Source organism: Oncorhynchus masou, chromosome 18 (assembly GCF_036934945.1).
Source record: "Oncorhynchus masou masou isolate Uvic2021 chromosome 18, UVic_Omas_1.1, whole genome shotgun sequence".
Taxonomy (NCBI): domain Eukaryota; kingdom Metazoa; phylum Chordata; class Actinopteri; order Salmoniformes; family Salmonidae; genus Oncorhynchus; species Oncorhynchus masou.
Genome location: NC_088229.1, coordinates 35,024,152 through 35,044,141, shown reverse-complemented (window position 1 = coordinate 35,044,141; position 19,990 = coordinate 35,024,152). Strand labels below are relative to the sequence as shown.

The following is a 19,990-nucleotide window of genomic DNA, read 5'->3' as shown; positions in this document are numbered from 1 at the left end:
GTGGTAGTAGTATTAGAGAGGTTAGAGGTCATGGGAGAATGTTACTGACACTGTGTGCTCACATATAGTAAGGGCTGCTTTCCAACAATTTCAAATGGCACTCTTCCCTCATCTCCTTTATGAAAAACACTCAAACTGCTTGAACAAAAACAAATATGAGATCAGGTTGAAATCAGGTCTCGTCTAATTGGCCATGAAGTGAAGGAGTCAAGAAGGACAAGCAGCCATTTGGGAGAGTTGGGACAGGGCCCTGTCGAAGATGGACTCTGCCACTCATGTGACAGAAGATGTCAGCCCCCAGCACGACAAGAGGAATTAGGATTAAAGCCATACCACAAACATACATACAAACAAACAAACACAGGGAAGAGAGGAAGGCCATGTGGAAATTCAGTGTTATTTATTTTATTTTAAAATAATTCTTCTCATTTAGATCTTTCGCATATTTTGTTGCCATGCCATTAAAAGGTTCTTCACTTTGCCCTCCAGTGCTAAACATCTTCTAGTCCTCATGGCTTGAGCCTCAGTTGAGACCAATGATTTTACTTTAAATAAAACTCTTTAATAGTAATTTCAATAGTGTTTCATAATTTACAAAAAAAATGAAAATATTCGACCGTGAAATGAGAGGGAATTTTGTTGCAACATAAAATGATATAATGGTCATCTGATGTGGCGTCCCAGCAGGAAAGGATACTTTAATATTCCGATAGAAATTCTGTAAAGCTATTCCTTTTTTCCCTAATATTATTCCGGTTTTCCAGATAATCCTTTTGATCTAAGGACCCTGAATAATAACTTCAATAAACGGACCCTTAATTACACCGTCAAGGGTGAGTCAATACACTCTCCAACAAAACAAGTTATAACTGCGTATGTCAGCTACCACATGGCACATGGTATGCAACCTGTGGTTGTTGACATAAGCATCTATGAGTATGATGCCTATGAATGAGATAAAATGTGTATTATGTCCCACATATAATAATCCACTAAATGCTTATTGAGGGACCTCCAATTGCTAAAGCCGCCCTTTCATTTTAATGAATGTTTCCATTTTCTAGCAGGTAGGATGACCCATTAGCCAGCAGTCTTACATGGGGTTTCCAATAAAGCTTCTGCTCAGGGAAAAAGGGAAAAGATACTAATTTAATCTAATGTGTTTTGTTCCCCGGGGTAAAACACTATTAACCTTGGGCACCTATTTAATTGCCTTTTCAGCAATGGCTTGAACCTCCAAATCTGACTGCTGTTTTTTAGTCCAGCACAGGGGTTACTAGGGGGGTGGGGTGTCTAAGGTGTGCATTTGTTTCAGTTTGATTTGCCTGGCTCAATTTGGTATTAACACGCAGGGCAACCTCTCATCAGAAATACTTCCCTCTCTCAACCCTTCCAACCTCTTGTGCCATCCACACCCCCCCCCCCACACCTGTCAATCAAACCTGAATCTATAATGTCTGTCAGACTGACCCTCATTTCCAAATAGGTTGCAAGGTAGTGCACTTGTCAGGATGAATCAGCGCTGTCTACCGCATACAATTTCAAACACGATTTTTCAATCAATTTCAAATTAGAGCCACTTGTTACAGTGAAACCATGACAAGCTTGGAAGTTATATTGTATTTTAGAGCTACACTTATATACGATATATTTGAGAATGGCATTCATTTATTCTGCAGAAAGTTTGGAAGACAATGGTCATTTAGAGAAAAAGCGGACTGAATTATTTCTGATTTCCCTCTTAACACTGTGATAATCATCGTAATGAAAATAGGATTAAAAAAGCCACATTTGTATTTTTATTAATTTCACCTTTATTTAACCAGGTAAGCTAGTTGAGAACAAATTCTCATTTACAACTGCGACCTGGCCAAGATAAAGCAAAGCAGTGCGACACGACTTGCTCTCTGGAAGCTGTCGAAATGTTAAACTTTTAGGAATCCCCCAGAATATGAATTTGAGGATGTCACATTTCCAATACTTAATTTTTTTTTTAAACTAGTTTGACAAATACATTACAGGGGGGGATGAGCTATCAATGCCTATTTAAGCTATGTATGAAAGTTGTAAAACTAATATTTTAGAACTTGCTGACTCCCATAACTCGTTTTGACTCTCTAGCCACGTTTTTACTTGGTTGTAATATGCGTCATTTGTCCTGATCTTGTCCTCATTCTCATTGTGCCCACATTTTTAGACAGGTGTAGACAATTAAAAGACGCATTGTGAATGGATTTTGATCTAATCTTATAAGTGTAAACGTGCAAGATCAGGACAAGATCGAGACAAGAGGACGCATGTTAGCAGCAGGTATTGGCGAGGCTACTAAAATGTCTGCCTTATTCATTATCAATGGCGAAGGTGCAAAGATGACGGCTCCCATGTGCTTACAACAAATTCCTTGTTTGCTAAGTTCGCCCTACAGTACATTGCTCTCCGTTACTGTTTGTTGTTATGGTATTAGAACAGTAGACTGCAGAAATGTTGTTGTTTTTTAACTGAAAAAATGAGCTTAGATTGTGCTGATTTACGTGCATATTGAACCATGTCGCGCTCCACAAGAACTCTGTGTGTAGTGCTAAAACAATGACATCATATCTGAATTCCTCCATATTTATGCACCTTCGTCACAGTTGCCATGCATTTAGGAAACACGTTGTTCTACACATGCACATTTGACATGCTTGGATCGGGGACGATAGAATTGTTAGTCGATTTCCCCCGTTTTCAGCTTTTGTTTCATGTGGGGGATGGCCTTGTGAATTTTTTGGGGCCTGAGCTCATATTAGAAATCCAAATGTTTTGGACTACAGGTTGGAGTCGATTTGTATTCTGACATCTCAAAGGAGCAATCTGCAGTTTAAACAATAACAAAGCAATCACCCCACTGTTGTTTTGGTAAAAAGCTGAGGGATGGGGCTGGATAAATGTAACCTCTCTAAAAATCATGGACAGAGCAATGAATACAGGGACTGACCATTCATAATATCAACATTTTAGTTTTAACCTTGTTTAGAGGCTATACAGTCAACTTAATGTTACATTCTTTACAGAAAAAAATGTATATTTTGAGATATATATAATTAATTTAAAAGTCTAAATATTTATGTAGCAATCGCAGATTGCCCGTTTAAAATTTTGATTTGAACAACAGTCAAGAAATGTATTTGAACTTTCTTGGTGATCGGGAGGGTAATGAAGATGTGGGTATTTAGGGAGTTTTAGACATCAGATCACAGGATGACTAGAGGTTAGTTGAGGAGTCTTAACGTTAGAATAAACTTTCCTCAAAATGGCCGTGTGGAGGGAATGGACCAAGCAGGACAATGAATAGGGAGTATAAGTTAAACAAAAAGCAGGGAGGAGGTCAAAAATTATGACCAAAAAAAGGCATTCAGGGCAAAAAATACATTTACAAGCACAAAGTGCACAATGATTGTTATTTACACATACAGCAGTCCTTCAAGTTTCCAGTTATCGAAAACAAAAGTTAAAAATATAAAGACAATTAAAAGAATCAAATACAACCACTTTTTGCTCTGCAGATACAGTAAACATCCACACGTAGTAAGGATCCCGGCTGTGGTTACACTGTTCACTCTATTTACAGTACTGTACATACAGATGCAATTTGCTTGTAATATTTTAAACTTCAGCGACGCAAGATGCGCCTCAGGCTTCTCACATGGTCTCCAACCATGGACAGGCACACACACACACGGCTAAACACACACACCCACACGTACGGCCAAACACACGCGCACACACTGACGGAAAACCCTCTTATGCATCACCACTCAGGGACACAGGTGGGACTCTCTGCCACCTTTTCACCAGTCTGCATCTTCCTCTATGTAATAATCAGGAGTTGAAGTACCGTCAAACAGACCCGGGTCCATTGACTTGCGCTGCTTTCCCCGGGCGAAGACACGTGACAGAGAGCCCAGGCCCATCTTCTCTTTCTTCTTCTTACGCTTCTGGTCCTCCAGATCCTCTAGTGACTGCAGGGAGAGACAGATGAGAGATCAGAGAGAATGAGATGCAGAGATAAAGAGATGAGAAGAACAGAAATATACAACACATAGCGAGTGAAGGAAAGCAATTGAGAGAAAGGGAGAGAGACAGAAAGAGGTGAAGTGATACTGAGTGAACTAGTCAGGCATGTGTCTGTTATCTGATAGGGAGCACATTAAAAGAAATGAATACATGAAGCGAGAGTGGCAAAACCACAGTTGAAGGGGCTGGAATAACATCAACATAAGTTTCACAGGAGCTGATCTTAAGCTAGAAACCAACACCTAATCTGTCAAAATGTAATTTCTCCCATTCGTAACGCAACTCTTTGTAGACATATATTAGGCAGCTATCCCAAATAAAACCTACTTTTTTAAAGACGGGCTGTTCTGGTGAAACTCCCTCAACTACAGCACAAGGGGCATGCTTTCAGAGATGGGGAGTAGAGTAGCCTGGTCCAAGATCTGTTCGTGCAGACTTGGGAGTTGGTAAACCAGCACAAACAAATCTGGGACCAGGCTAGGAGTAGAGTAATCTTGTAACTCAGAACCAAATTTAGCGCCAGCCACTGGAGATATTGGGAGAGATAAGGATTAGAGTAGAGTTGTGAAGGAGTTGATTACTTGAAGGGGTGGGCAGCTCTTACATTACAGAGGGAGTGTGTCCGGTGGCGGGGGGAGTTGATGTCACTGGGGGTGGATGAGCGGTCGCCCTCCAAGGCCGAGGCATCTGAGATTATGGAGGGCTGGCGGGAGTGACACGGGCTCACCCTGACTGCAGCCACTGTGGGGCAAAAGAAGAAATGTTAAAAAAAGGTTTGAAACAAGTAAATGGGTTGACAAAGGTAAATGTAAAAAAATAATGTCAACCCCATATTAATCTTCAGTACCACCCCAATATCCACATGGGAACATCATGGATTTCTATGTTTTGTGGTCACAAAGATCGCAGATAAGTATTTCTGATGACATCACAAGTAAACACTTTTGACATTGTCTAATCAAAGTGTATTTGTCATGTGCGCCGAATACAACAGGTATTACAGGGAAATGCTTACTTACAGGCTCTAACCAATATTGAAAAAAGGTATTAGGTGAACAATAGGTAAGTAAAGAATAAAAACAACAGTAAAAAATAAAATGCTAATTTATTACTTAAAAATCATACAATGTGATTTTCTGGATTTTTGTTTTAGATTCCGTCTCTCACAGGTGAAGTGTACCTATGATACAAATTATACAGACCTCTACATGCATTGTAAGTAGGAAAACCTGCAAAATCAGCAGTGTATCAAATACTTGTTCTGCCCACTGTACATGTAGACATGGTTCAAGTGACTATGCATATATGACGAACAGAGAGTAGCAGTAGTGTAAAAGAGGGGTTGGCGGGTGGTGGGTGGCAGGACACAATGCAGATGGCCCGGTTAGCCAATGTGCGGCAGCAGTGGTTGGTCGGCCCAATTGAGGTAGTATGTACATGAGTGTATAGTTAATGTGACTATGCATATATGATAAACAGAGAGTAGCAGCAGCGTAAAAGAGGGGTTGGGGGAGGGGGCACACAATGCAAATAGTCCGGGTAGCCATTTGATTACCTGTTCAGAAGTCTTATGGCTTGGGGGTAAAAACTGTTGAGAAGCCTTTTGTCCGAGACTTAGCACTCCAGTACTGCTTGCCATGCAGTAGTAGAGAGAACAGTCTATGACTGGGGTGGCTGGGGTACATTTTTAGGGCCTTCCTCTGACACCGCCTGGTGTAGAGGTCTTGGATGGCAGACAGCTTAGCCCCAGTGATGTACCGGGCAGTACACTCTACCCTCTGTAGTGCCTAGTAGTCGGAGGCCGAGCAATTGACGTACCAGGCAGTGATGCAACCAGTCAGGATGCTCTCGATGTTGCAGCTGTAATCTTTTTAGTTTCCTGAGAGGGAATAAGCTTTGTCGTGCCCTCTTCACGACTGTCTTGGTGTGTTTGGACCATTCTAGCTTGTTTTTTGTGGGGGTTTTTGTGTGAATTTTACCCCTTTTTCTCCCCAATTTTGTGGTATCCAATTGTTTTAGTAGCTACTATCTCGTCTCATCGCTACAACTCCCGTACGGGCTCGGGAGAGACGAAGGTTGAAAGTCATGCATCCTCCGATACACAACTCAACCCGGAAGCCAGCCGCACCAATGTGTCGGAGGAAACACCGTGCACCTGGCAGCCTTGGTTAGCGCGCACTGCGCCCGGCCCGCCACAGGAGTCGCTGGTGCGCGATGAGACAAGGACATCCCTACCGGCCAAGCCCTCCCTAACCCGGACGACGCTAGGCCAATTGTGCGTCGCCCCACGGACCTCCCGGTCGCGGCCGGTTACGACAGAGCCTGGGCGCGAACGCAGAGTCTCTGATGGCACAGCTGGCCACCCGGGAGGCCTCATTCTAGCTTGTTGGTGATGTGGACTCCAAGGAACTTGAAGCTATCAACCTGCTCCACTACAGCCCCGTCGATGAGAATGGGGGTGTGCTCGGTCCTCCTTGTCCTGTAGTCCACAATCATCTCCTTCGTCTGGTTACGTTGAGGGATAGGTTGTTATTCTGGCACCACCCGGCCAGGTCTCTGACCACCTCCCTATAGGCTGTCTCGTCATTATGGGTGATCAGGCCTACCACTGTTGTGTCGTCTGCAAACTTAATGATGGTGTTGGAGTCGTGCCTGGCCATGCACACGTGGGTGAACAGTGAGTGCAGGAAGGGACTGAGCACGCACCCCTGGGGGGCTCCAGTGTTGAGGAGCAGCGTGGCAGATGTGTTTCTACTTACCCTCACCACCTGGGGGCGGCCCGTCAAGAAGTCCATTATCCAGTTGCAGAGGGAGGTGTTTAGTCCCAGGATCCTTAGCTTAGTGATGAGCTTTGAGGATAATATGGTGTTGAACGCTGAGCTGTAGTCAGTGAATGGCATTCTCACATAGGTGTTCCTTTTGTCCAAGTGGGAAAGGGCAGTGTGGAGTGCAATAGAGATTACATCACCTGTGGATCTGTTTTGGCGGTATGCAAATTGGAGTGGGTCTAGGGTTTCTGGGATAATGGTGTTGATGTGAACCATTACCAGCCTTTAGTGGTCATCTAGGCAGGTTGCTTTCGTGTTCTTGGGCACAGGGACTATGGTGGTCTGCTTGAAACATGTTGGTATTACAGACTCAATCAGGGACATGTTGAAAATGTCAGTGAAGACACCTGCCAGTTTGTCAGCACATGCACGGAGCACACGTCCTGGGAATCCACCTGGCCCCGCAGCCTTTTGAATGTTGACCTGTTTAAAGATCTTGCTCTCCGTAGCTGACGTGAGTGTGATCACACAGTCGTCCGGAACAGCTGATGCTCTCATGCATGCCTCAGTGTTGCTTGCCTCTGTCACGTCCTGACCTTAGTTCCTTTTTTATGTCTCTGTTTAAGTTTGGTCAGGGCGTGAGTTTGGGTGGGCATTCTATGTTTTGTAGTCTAGGTTTTGTATTTCTATGTTTTTGCCTGGTATGGTTCCCAATCAGAGGCAGCTGGAAATCGTTGTCTGTGATTGAGAACCATACTTAGGCAGCCTGTTTTCCCACTATGGGTGTGGGTAGTTGTTTTCTGTCTCTGTGTCTGCACCAGACAGAACTGTTTTGTGTTGGTATATTTTAGTTATTTTGGTCTTAGTGTTCTGAGTTTAATAAATATGAACATGGACAATTACCACACTGCATATTGGTCCGATCCTTCCTACTCCTCCTCAGACGAAGAGGACAGCTGTTACAGCCTCGAAGCAAGCATAGAAGTGATTTAGCTCATCTGGTAGGCTGGTGTCACTGGGCAGCTCGCGGCTGTGCTTCCCTGTGTAGTCTGTAATAGTTTGCACATCCTGCCACATAAGACGAGTGTCGGAGCCGGTGTAGTATGACTCAATCTGAGCCATGTATTGACGCTTTGCCTGTTTGATGGTTCGTCGCAGGGCATAGCCAGATTTCTTACAAGCTTCCGGGTTAGAGCCCCGCACCTTGAAAGCGGCAGCTCTACCCTTTAGCTCAGTGCGAATGTTGCCTGTAATGGTTGGGGTATGTACGTACAGTCACTGTGGGGACGACGTCCTCGATACATTTATTGATAAAGTCAGTGACTGGTGTGCATCATCTGATTTTTACCCGACCTTGATCAGGCAAAGGTTATAGTAAAGTAAGACGCATATACAGATTTGGTTGTTCAAAAGTTACCATGCATCGTGACATCAGGAGGAAATCAGTCGTCACGTTGCTTGCTTAGCGAGTACCACTTCCCCCGATTAGGCTCATACCTGGCTCAAACTCGGGACCTCTGCATTGCTAACACACTCCTTGAGAATGCTCCAACAGTTTGAGCCACCCAAAAGGTACCAACATTTAATGTTCGACATGGAGTGAGCTTATGGTACGTTCTTAACGTCCTTAAATCAGTTAAACATGGCTAACAGTCCCACCAGTGTCATCCTTTGTGTGTGTGTGCGTGTGCCTCACCTTGTCTGTCTGTGGGGTGGCCTGTGTGGACGTGGTAGAGGGTCTGTTGACTCTGCCGGATGGCTGCGGTAGGGGCAGGTCCGCGTGCATCACCCACTCTTGGTTGTTGCCATTGACAACCGCCTCTGTGGGCATGGCTAGAGACTGGCGCTTGGGCACATCCTTAGTTAGGGTCGCTAAGGACTGTTTCGCCTAGGAGGGAACACAAACACACACACACAGACAGACAGACACACACACACACACACACATCAGCCCCATGCGGCATTACCATTGCCAATTTTACAATCTATTCCTACAGCAAGATGGCTATTCACGACTCTTCACAAGTGAGTGTGAACGTTCATAATGTATGTGTGTGTTTTGGTGCGATCAAGTGTGCACATGTATATAAAACAGCCAACTACAATAGTGACACTGCTGTGTGGGTTTTGGTCTCTGTTGGGCTTTCTTGTCTGTCTGTGTTTCATGAAAAATTCAGCCGTACGCGTGTTCCCCTTTGATGTGTGAAATCGCTCACTGATGCTGAGAGATGGACAGAATAGCTAGGGGAAGTGTTTACAGCCAACACACAGACAGAGAAAAAGAGAGAGAGGGAGTGGGGTAGAGAGAGGTGGGGGAGAAGTGGGGGGAGAGAGAGAGGATGTGAGAGAGTGACAAAGACATGGGACAAACACCAAATTGAGAGACTGCATGCAGAATTCTGCAAAAATATACTCTGTGTACAACGTAAAACACCAAATAATGCATGCAGAGCAGAATTAGGCCGACACCCACTAATTATCAAAATCCAGAAAAGAGCCATTCAATTCTACAACCACCTAAAAGGAAGTGACTCCAAATCTTTCCATAACAAAGCCATCACCGACAGAGAAATTAACAATGAGAAGAGTCCCCTAAGCAAGCTGGTTCTGGGGCTCTGTTCACAAACACAAACACCCCACAGAGCCCCAGGACAGCAATACAATTAGACCCAACCAAATCATGAGAAAAAAAAGGGTGAAATACAACAGTGTGCCATCACAGCAGCAACATTTGTGACCTGTTGCCACAAGAAAAGGGCAAGCAGTGAAGAACAAACACCATTGTAAATACAACCTACATTTATGTTGATTTATTCTCACTTTTCTACTATTTGTACAACATTACAACACTGTATATAGACATAATATGACATTTGCAATGTCTTTATTATTTTGGAACTTATGTAAGTGTAATGTTTACTGTTCATTTTTTATTGCTTATTTCACTTTTGTTTATGATCTATTTCACTTGCTTCGGCAATGTAAACATATGCTTCCCATGCCAATGAAGCCCCTTAAACGGAAATTGAATTGCGAGAGAGAGGGAGAGAGTAAGAAGGGGGGGGGGTAGATAGCGAGGGGATGTGGGGGGAAAATAGAAAGAGAGCATGAGAGCGAAATAGATTATCATCATCGTCACCCCTAGGGTTGCAAAGCTAATGGTAATTTACCAAAGTTACTGGAATCTTCTGTACTTTTGGTAATTGACAGGTTATTTATGGTAATCTATGGTAACTTAAGTAATTTATAATTTTATAACATCATTCATATTTACTATTCATTTGTTATATTTGTGTCTATATTGTCTATGAGTTCCTGGTGGATAGACCATATGGTTCAAGAGGAAATAGCCTAATTACTGAAAGAAGCATCTAATCAACAATAGCATTATTTTCAATGAACTTTTTCACAACTTCCACCAGTTTGGTGCCAAAACATATTGACATAGTAAAATAAATATTAAACACCAAGGGTATTTGCTAAGTTGATGTTTTATAATAATTTATTTTTGAAATCTTATTTGATTATTTATATACACTAAACAAAAATACAAGTGCAGCATGCAACAATTTCAAAGATTTTACTGAGTTACAGTGTCAGGATTTGGCCAGGGTTGTTCCGGGTTTTGGTCACTAGATGCCCCCATTGTGCTTTTTGACCTTATGTTTTTTCCCTTGTTCCCCATTATTATTTGCACCTGTACCTCGTTTCCCCTGATTGTATTTAAACCCTTAGTTTCCCTCAGTTCTGTGCTCTGTGTTTGTATGTTAGCACCCAGCCCTAGTGTTCTGTGTTTTCCTGTCGATTCCGGTGGATGCTCTTGTGGAATTCTGTTTTTGTTTTTGAGTGTCTCTTGAGGCTTTTTTGTGCTATTCCTACCACCTTTTGGATTTGTCATTTTTGTATTTAAGGACTTCTCCTTTTTACTTTATTAAATACACCGTCTTAAGTACTGGTGTGTCTGCCTCATCTTCTGGGTTCTGCTGACTATTCGTGGCTCAGTTGGTTAAGTGACTGTTTCTCACTCCGGAGACCCAGGTTCGTAACCGGGTCCTGACATACAGTTCATATAAGGATATCAGTCAATTTAAAGAAATTCATTAGGGCCTAATCTATGGATTTCACATGAGTGGGAATACAGATATGCATCTGTCGGTCACAGATACCTTCAAAAAAAGATTGGGGAGTGGATCAGAAAACCAGTCAGTATCTGGTGTGACCACCATTTGCCTTAATGCAGCATGACACATCTCCTTCGCATAGAGTTGATCAGGCTGTTGATTGTGGCCTGTGGAATATTTTCCCACTCCTCTTCAATGCCTGTTCGAAGTTGCTGGATTTTGGCGGGAGCATCCCAAACATGTCTGGTGAGTATGCAGGCCATGGAAGAACTGGGACATATTCAGCTTCCAAGAACTGTCTACAGATCCTTGCGACATGGGGCCGTGTATTATCATGCTGAAACATGAGGTGATGGCGGTGGATGAATGGCACGAAAATGGGCCTCAGGATCCCGTCACGGTATCTTGGTGAATTGAAATTGCCATTGATAAAATGCAATTGTGTTCGTTGTCCATAGCTTATGCCTGCCCATACCATAACCCCAACGCCACCATGGAGCACTCTGTCCATAACGTTGACATCAGCAAACTCCTCGCCATCTGCCCGGCATAGATGAAACCAGGGATGTATCCGTGAAAATAACACTTCTCCAGTGTGCCAGTGGCCATTGAAGGCGAGCACTTGCCCACTGAATTCAGTTACATCGCCGAACTGCAGTCAGGTCAAGACTCTAGTGAGGACGATGAGCACGCAGATGTGCTTCCCTGAGATGGTTTCTTACAGTTTGTGCAGAAATGATTAGGTTGTGCAAACCCCCAGTTTCATCAGCTGTCTGGGTGGCTGGTCACAGACGATCCCAATGCAAGAGGAAGTCAGATGTGGAGGTCCTGGGCTGGTGTGGTTACACGTGGTTTGCAGTTGTGAGGCTGGTTGGACATACTGCCACATTCTCTAAAACAACAAAGGAGGTGGTTTATGGTAGAGAAATTAACACTGCATTACCTGGCAACAGCTCTGGTGGACATTCCTGCAGTCAGCATGCCAATTGTACGCTCCCTCAAAACTTGAGACATCTGTGGCATTGCGTCATGTGACAAAACTGCACATTTTAGAGCGGCCATTTATTGTCCCCAGCACAAGTTGCACTTGTGTAATGATCATGCCGTTTAATCAGCTTCTTGATTTGTCACACCTGTCAGGTGGATGGATTATCTAGGCAAAGGGGAAATGCTCACCAACAGGGATGTAAACAAATGTGTGCACAAAATTGAAGAGAAAAAAGCTTTTTTGTGCGTATGAAAAATGTCTGCTTACTTTTATTTCAGCTCATGAAACATGTGACCAACACCTTACATGTTCTGTTGATATTTTTGCTCAGTGTACTTTACATGTGATAAGGCACACAGCGGACCAGAGATAAGTAGACACCTGTGGTAATCTAAATGATCCAAAACAGCCACTAGATAACTTGTGATAAATTACATAAAATCCTTGAAAGTTACCAAAAGGCTGGTACTTTACTGGTAAGCTTCGAAAGTTTCCAGTAATATACCCTTCCTTTGCAACAGTAGTACCCTCATCCGAATTATCATAATCATCAACCCATCATCATCATCATCACCACCAAAAACGTCACCAACCTCTTAATTGACCCGTTCACAATCCTTAGGACAGAGTGCTAAGCATTTCCCTGGTCAAACCATGAGCCCATGTGTGGAACTTAGATGTTAGTTCATTAATTCATCAATGTACTTCCCTAACAACTACACCAGATGATCCTTCTAGTCACTCCGAGTTAGATGAAACCAAGAAAAGGGGTCAATCAGATTGAGAACATTCAAATCATTCACAAATCGACTCAAATAGGGATCATTCCATCAAGAGGTTATCGGACCATTGGCATCAACCAGGGGGTTAGTGATGCACGTGCATACCAGAGCTGGGTTCAAATAGTATTTGATTGCACAAGCCTATGTGGAGTGCCAGAAGGATGGGATTGGCTCTTTTCTGGACTATTCGAATGGTTTTGTTGCGCCAGGCAAGCTCCATCAAGCACAACTAAAGCATTTGGTGGATTTCAAACACTATTCGAACCCAGGACTCCCGAAATGAATTTCACACTGGGGAGAAGATCAGGGGAATGGCGGCACGCTTTGAAATAGAGCGACTTGGCGGGGGTGGGTGGGGGGTGGGGGGGTGTCACAAAGAGAGGCGAGCAGGGGGTCCGTTCTTACCGACATGACCCTAGGGGAAGGCTCCCTGTCGACGGGGCGATCAAACACCCAGTATTCCATTTTCTGTGTCACACTGTTACTTATCTGAGGGAGGAGACAGGAAGGGCACACACACACACATACACACGTTGAGAGGGGCTGCTCTTCTGTGTGTGTGTAGAAGGAGTGTAATGGTCCAGCAACAGATGTAGCAAAACTCTGGGTTTCTTACCCTGACTTGCTGAACGCGCTCGAGCGTGTGTGTATTTGCAGGTATGTATTCTTCTGTGTGTTTCAGGCTGTATGTACAGTTGAAGTCGGACGTTTACATACACTTAGGTTGGAGTCTTTAACAAACTATAGTTTTGGCAAGTTGGTTAGGACATCTACTTTGTGCATGACAAGTAATTTTTCCAACAATTGTTAACAGACAGATTATTTCACTTATAATTCACTGTATCACAATTCCAGTGGGTCAGAAGTTTACATACACTAAATTGACCGTGCATTTAAACAGATTTCCAGAAGAGGATGGCATGGCTTTAGAAGCTTCTGATTGGCGAATTGACATAATTTGAGTCAATTGGAGGTGTACCTGTGGATGTATTTCAAGGCCCACCTTCAAACGCAATGCCTCTTTGCTTGACATCATGGGAAAATCAAAAGAAATCAGCCAAGACCTCAGTCTGGTTCATCCTTGTGAGCAATTTCCAAACGCCTGAAGGTACCACATTCATCTGTACAAACAATAGTACGCAAGTATAAACACCATGGGACCACGCAGCCGTCATACCGCTCAGGAAGGAGATGCTCTCTGTCTCCTAGAGATGAACGTACTCTGGTGTGAAAAGTGCAAATCAATCCCAGAACAATAGCAAAGGACCTTGTGAAGATGCTGGAGGAAACAGGTACAAAAGTATCTATATCCACAGTAAAATGAGTCCTATATCGACATAACCTGAAAGGCTGCTCAGCAAGGAAGAAGCCACTGCTCCAAAACCGCCATATAAAAGGTTTGCAACTGCACATGGGGACAAAGGCTGCTCAGCAAGGAAGAAGCCACTGCTCCAAAACCGCCATAAAAAAGGTTTGCAACTGCACATTGGGACAAAGTTTGTACTTTTTGGAGAAATGTCTTGTGGTCTGATGAAAAAAAAATAGAACTGTTTGGCCATAATGACCATCGTTATGTTTGGAGGAAAAAGGGGGTGGCTTGCAAGCCAAAGAACACCATCCCATCCGTGAAGCACGGGGTGGCAGCATCATGTTGTGGGGGTGTTTTGCTGCAGGAGGGACTGGTGCACTTCACGAAATAGATGGCTTCATGAGGGAGGAAAATTAAGTGGATATATTGAAGCAACATCTCAAGACATCAGTCAGGAAGTTAAAGCTTGGTCGCAAATGGGTCTTCCAAATAAAGAATGACCCCAGGCATACTTCCAAAGTTGTGGCAGAATGGCTTAAGGACAACAAAGTCAAGGTATTTGAGTGGACATCACAAAGCCCTGACATCAATCCTATATAAAATGTGTGGATAGAACAGAAAAAGTGTGTGCGAGCAAGGAGGCCAACAAACCTGACTCAGTTGCCTGACCAAACCTGACCAAAATTCACCCAACTTATTGTGAGTTAGCTTGTGGAAGGCTACCTGAAACATTTGACCCAAGTTAAACAATTTAAAGACAATGCTACCAAATAGTAATTGTGTGTATGTAAACCTCTGACCCACTGGGAATGTGATGAAAGAAATAAAAGCTGAAATAAATCACTCTCTACTATTATTCTGACATTTCACATTCTTAAAATAAAGTGGTGATCCTAACTGACCTAAGACAGGTTTTTCACCAGGATTAAATGTCAGTAATTGTGAAAAACTGAGTTTATGTAAACTTCCGACTTCAACTTGTATGAGTGTGTGTGTCTCACCATGGCCAGCTCGGCCTCCAGCTCCTTGATCCTGTTCTCCTTCAGGTCCAGTTGGGAGCGTAGGGCGCCGGAGTGCTCTGTAGATTCCTTAGTCTGCCGCCGTAGGTCCCACTTCTCCCTCTCCAACAGGTCCTTCTCCTTAGCCAGCACTTTCACTGCATCCTCACTCTCCTGACAGGCAGAGAGAGGGGGGGATAGTGTGCAATACAGGGGAGAGAGAGGGGAGAGTAAGAGGAGGGGCACACATTCATTCATCTTTTCAATTACTTACAATGACATAACAAGTTAATGACAATCATTATACTACTATGATTTGTGCATTTTGTAATCTTAATAAAAGCTAATAAAGCCTTGTGTGTGTGTGTTTGTGATGTGTCATACTTTTCTGTGCTGTTCGTAGTTGCGGATGAAGTCACGGAGCTGCTCCTCTCGGCTCTCCAGTGTGGCGTAGAGCTGCTGCATCTGGTTGACCAGATCTGCTTTCTCCGCCTTCAAGCGCTTCCGGTCGGCCTTCATCGCTATGAAGACAATAAGAGAGTCAGATAGCATAGTCTCTATACAGAGGATACATGTTCAATTCTATGTTGTTAACATTATTGTCACAAGTGTACGGTGTCCATATTAGGATTGTCTCAGAAGGACTATTCCATTCCAAAGCAGAGTTGAATATCTACTAATACTACTAGTAATACACCGTGTGAACACTAACTACAGTACCACATTCGTTGAACTGTGAGAAAAGGCAAAGTACACAAAAGCACAATGCACTTCTTTTAAATTCAGTTGGGGACAAATGAGCAGTGTATAGAGATCCTTCGATAAGCCTGCTCTTGCATGTCTAATTCTGAGTGGGAGCTTGTTGATGGAAAAGTGAATCAGAGATGGGACTTTATGTCAATCTCTTCATCTCAACTGCCATTTAAATCTTACAGAGCCTGAGAGGGATGCAGACAGGTGGACCTCCACTCTGTCACTTAACCCAGCCGTACTGCAGAGTGGGGATCAACATAGATAAATACCCTCTCTGTTTCTCTGCTCTTTTGTCTTTGATTCTCCCTTAAATTATATCGATTTAATCTAACCACATTTACCTCATGCCTTTGGTTTAAGCTGGGAGATGGCAAAATCTCTCTCTCTCCCCATCTCTCACATAGCCAAGCCTCCAGCTGGGTCTCATTAATTAAGTTCCATTGCAGACACTGCAATTGAGCGACGTTCACAGACTGCATCTGGGGGTCGCTCACACACTCGGACGCATCAACCCTGCGCCAACTTTTCACAAGGACAGATTCACCCTCTTTTTACTCCCTCTGCTCACCCGCAGTCTCCGGGAGACCAATCCATGCCAATGTAATGTATGACTGAGCCACCTGGCCGGACCACAAAAACAAAGAGATTCCCCTCATTGGTCAGGCCAACAGGAAGCTCCGCTCCTTTCTGCACCTGCTACAGGAAATTCTATCAAAGCTCCCTTTGAGCTGAGAGAAAAAGTGGCAGAGCAATAAAATAAAATAATAATCTCGTATTGGCAAGTATTTGGCAACAAAAACTCCCTCTACAACCCATAGAGGCAGAGCCTTGTTCATTGTCACAGTTCATGTGTGGTGAGTTCATAAATAGACAGAATTAGGAGGGATGTGGCGTTGTCTCAGTTCCTTCAGAGACCCAGAGGTTCTGCTTTAAGCCGGACAGGTGAGACAGGAAACCGCCAGAGTGCCACCTTCACTGACAACCATATTAATGACTTCCATTCTCAGAGACACGGATGGCTTCTCCAAGACTCCAGCCACTCCAAAAGTCATTATCAGATGAGACAGGGCAAACCACCAGGGAACCGGGCAAACAGACCTGGAGCTAATGTTGTGTGTAGAGTTTGAGGACGAAAAAAAACGAACTGAACGGATGTCTTTTTATACACTGTCTCTATGATAAAACCAGCACCTGCTCTCCCCTCGATGTGTGTGCATGCGTGAATGTGCCCGTATGTGGCCGTATGTGTGTGTGAGTGTGTTTATGGATGACCGCGTGTGTGTGTCTGTGTGTGTGTGTGTGTGTGTGTGTCTGTGAACATACGTGTGTGTGCATCAGCTCAAGGGCATTCCAGGTAACAGCGGGAGTGAGAAGAGAACAAAACACACTGGAAAAACACAAATGCATTACTAGCAGCGGGACACGGACCAATCTTGCCCATCTACCCACGGTTCCTGCAAAACACTTCACAGACCATAACCCTACCCCATTCGCTCTACCCTATCTCAGCATTGTCTATGAGACAAAGGCATATGTGGTTTATGACCACACATTGCACACTCATTTTTGATTACAGCGGTCTTTCTTTCATAATGTGGCACCCTATTCCCTGCGTAGTGCACTATTGAGCCCGATTGGCCCTGGACAAAAGCAGTTCACTATATAGTGGCTTCATTCATTAGTGTGTGTGGATTGGAACATTATGTTCCTGTGGGAACTTTCGGTTACTCGAGAGGCTCCTACGTCCTGTCCTGTGTGACTGAGCCACAGTGAGTCCCATCATGCTTAGGGTCATGTATAAAAATGCTGGGCAGGCACAGTTGCCAAAAGAAACCTACAGGCCCGAGTGCTTGGGTTTCCCACAGTGAAGGGTTCTGTCGGCTCTGTTATGGTGTGGCGTGCATTTTCCTGACATGGTTTAGGTCCCCTTACAGGCCAATGTAAACACCAATAAATGCAGCCATTCTGAGTGATCACCTTCAACCTATGGTGAATCATTTCTATCCTGTTGGGAGTGGTCTCTTCCAGGATGACAATGACCCCATTCACTGCACACGAGTGGTCTCTGAATGGTTTAATGAGCATGAAAACGATGTACACTATATGTGACGTGGTGGTACAACACCCTTTATGGTGTTGCCTTTATTTTACCTGTACATAAAATATTACCCTACAATGGGGAGGGGGGATCACTGTAAAACATAATTCCCCTGGCTGACCTTTGACCCTCACTGCTGCAGAGATCCTGTAGTTTACGAGCCAGCCAGTGGAGCTACCATTAAAAATGGATCAACCATTCCTCATTAACTGCTAGTCCGGGGACTGTGAAGACCAGTAGCAAAGACATTTCAGTGGGGGAATCTGGGCAGAAAAGCAGCAGAGACTTAGATAAAAAGATAAAAGATGAAGATGAAAATAATTCAAATTAATTGAGCTTGGGCTGAATTTGCAAAACCCAACCAACTTGATTATTCGATTCAGTCGTTACTGTGTGAATTTGCCACATACAACTTGGCACTGCAGTGTTACTTTTAATTTGAACGCACCCACCATTTATCGACCGTAGAGGAGATTTTAATTCAATTTAATTCACTTCTGACACATAGTTACTTTGCTATCTGTATCTATTCAGCAGCCAAATGTGGCACTGGTGGTTTTTCATCGAAATAAGACAATTAGCAGCAGCTACTGTATGGACACCACCATTCACAGATTCTAGCTTTTCAGACCTCTCTATGTCTGTCTCATTACTCTAGTGTAAGGTCTGTCTTTCCATGCAGCGTATATGAGGCCTGGTAATGAGGAGAGGGGCAAAGCTGATTGTTGAGGCGAGCCACCAATCACAATTCATTATACTGAGGTGCAATTAATGAAACCTTTAAGAGTTCCTTAAAGAGGACCATCGCTGTAGAGTTTTTCAATTAATTTTGATCGGGTGATTGGTTGTTCTCTTGATTGGGGATAGGTGAACAAAGGTACCATAGGCAACCACTAGGGGGCACTGTGAACCTAAATTACAACTCCCTGGAGACAAATTGACTGAAGATTAAACTACAAAGCAGTTTGAATATCTCTTAGACAAAACAGCTGCCAACAAAAATAATTACATAAAGAACCTTGGAAGTTTGGAGCACATTAGCCTGACTGCATTTATGTTTCCACTTTTCAAATTCAATTGGAGTCGTTTTGAAAGAAGCCTTCATTTGTTAAGGCCTCTAAAACTGTAATTAATTTAACGTGATCGGGTGAAGTGGTCCAACGAGAGCGTGACGACTCTTGTGGGCTGCTCTGTGGTGTTTGTGTGTATTCTACTGAGGAAGGGGTCCAGAGTGTGGGGCTGTGCAGCTTTCAAAACATGTCGTAGTGTGAAATAGCACTAAATGCACTCGGCAGATTGTGCTTTCATGATACATTGGCGTCTGAGGCTTTCATTTCTGACTGCATTGACTGGGAATCCCAGAGAGATAGTCATTGGCCATTGTGGAAATAGCTAATTGAAAACTGGCAGCATGGACAAAGTACGCTTTGAATAATTGATGCTAATTAAACATCCAACTTGTTTGCAGAGAAATTGTCCAACCCAAAAGGGGCTCAGATAAACTGCTAAACACATTGAAATGATAACAGTTCAGTTGCAGTAGCTGGACTGGACATTTCAGTTTAATAGATCTAAAATGGCCCTTGTTTTTTGCCAAGGTAGGTTAGGCTATGTCTAAGCTGCCTCTTTTACGTGTTTCCTTCTGCTGCAATTGTCTATATATAGCCCTATCCACTCTATGCCTTGCACCTAACTAACTTGGGTATGTTTCTTACCCTGTCCTTCTCATGCCCACTCCTGCTAGCTTGAGCATTCACGGGCATCACAACAAACCTACAATTATGAGCGGGTGGCAATTATCCACCAAAACAATTACAGTGTTCAAAGCCCAATGACCGGCATGGAGTGGGCTGAGCAGAGGGCTTCACACAGAGATGGGGCTGTGTTAGAGGGATACACAATGAGAGGGAAAGAGAGAGAGGGAAGGAGGGAGGGAGATAGCTGATAAGTGCTTATTGTATCTGGGATTGAGAAAAGGAGGGTGGGTGGATTGAAGGTGCCCTTGTTCCACTTTTGGATTAATTTACTCAGATACAAAACTCTCCAAACGTCGGGAACTAACTCACTCAGAGCTAAGGTAGTAACAACACCCTGTATAAAACCCAATGGAACAATAT

The 19,990-nt window shown here is 43.7% G+C and overlaps 1 pseudogene; it reads right to left on the bottom strand.

Moving 5' to 3' along the window:
• Positions 1-383: 383 nt before the first annotated feature.
• LOC135504474 (kazrin-like) overlaps positions 384-19,990 on the bottom strand; it is a 204,092-nt pseudogene continuing 184,485 nt past the window's right edge.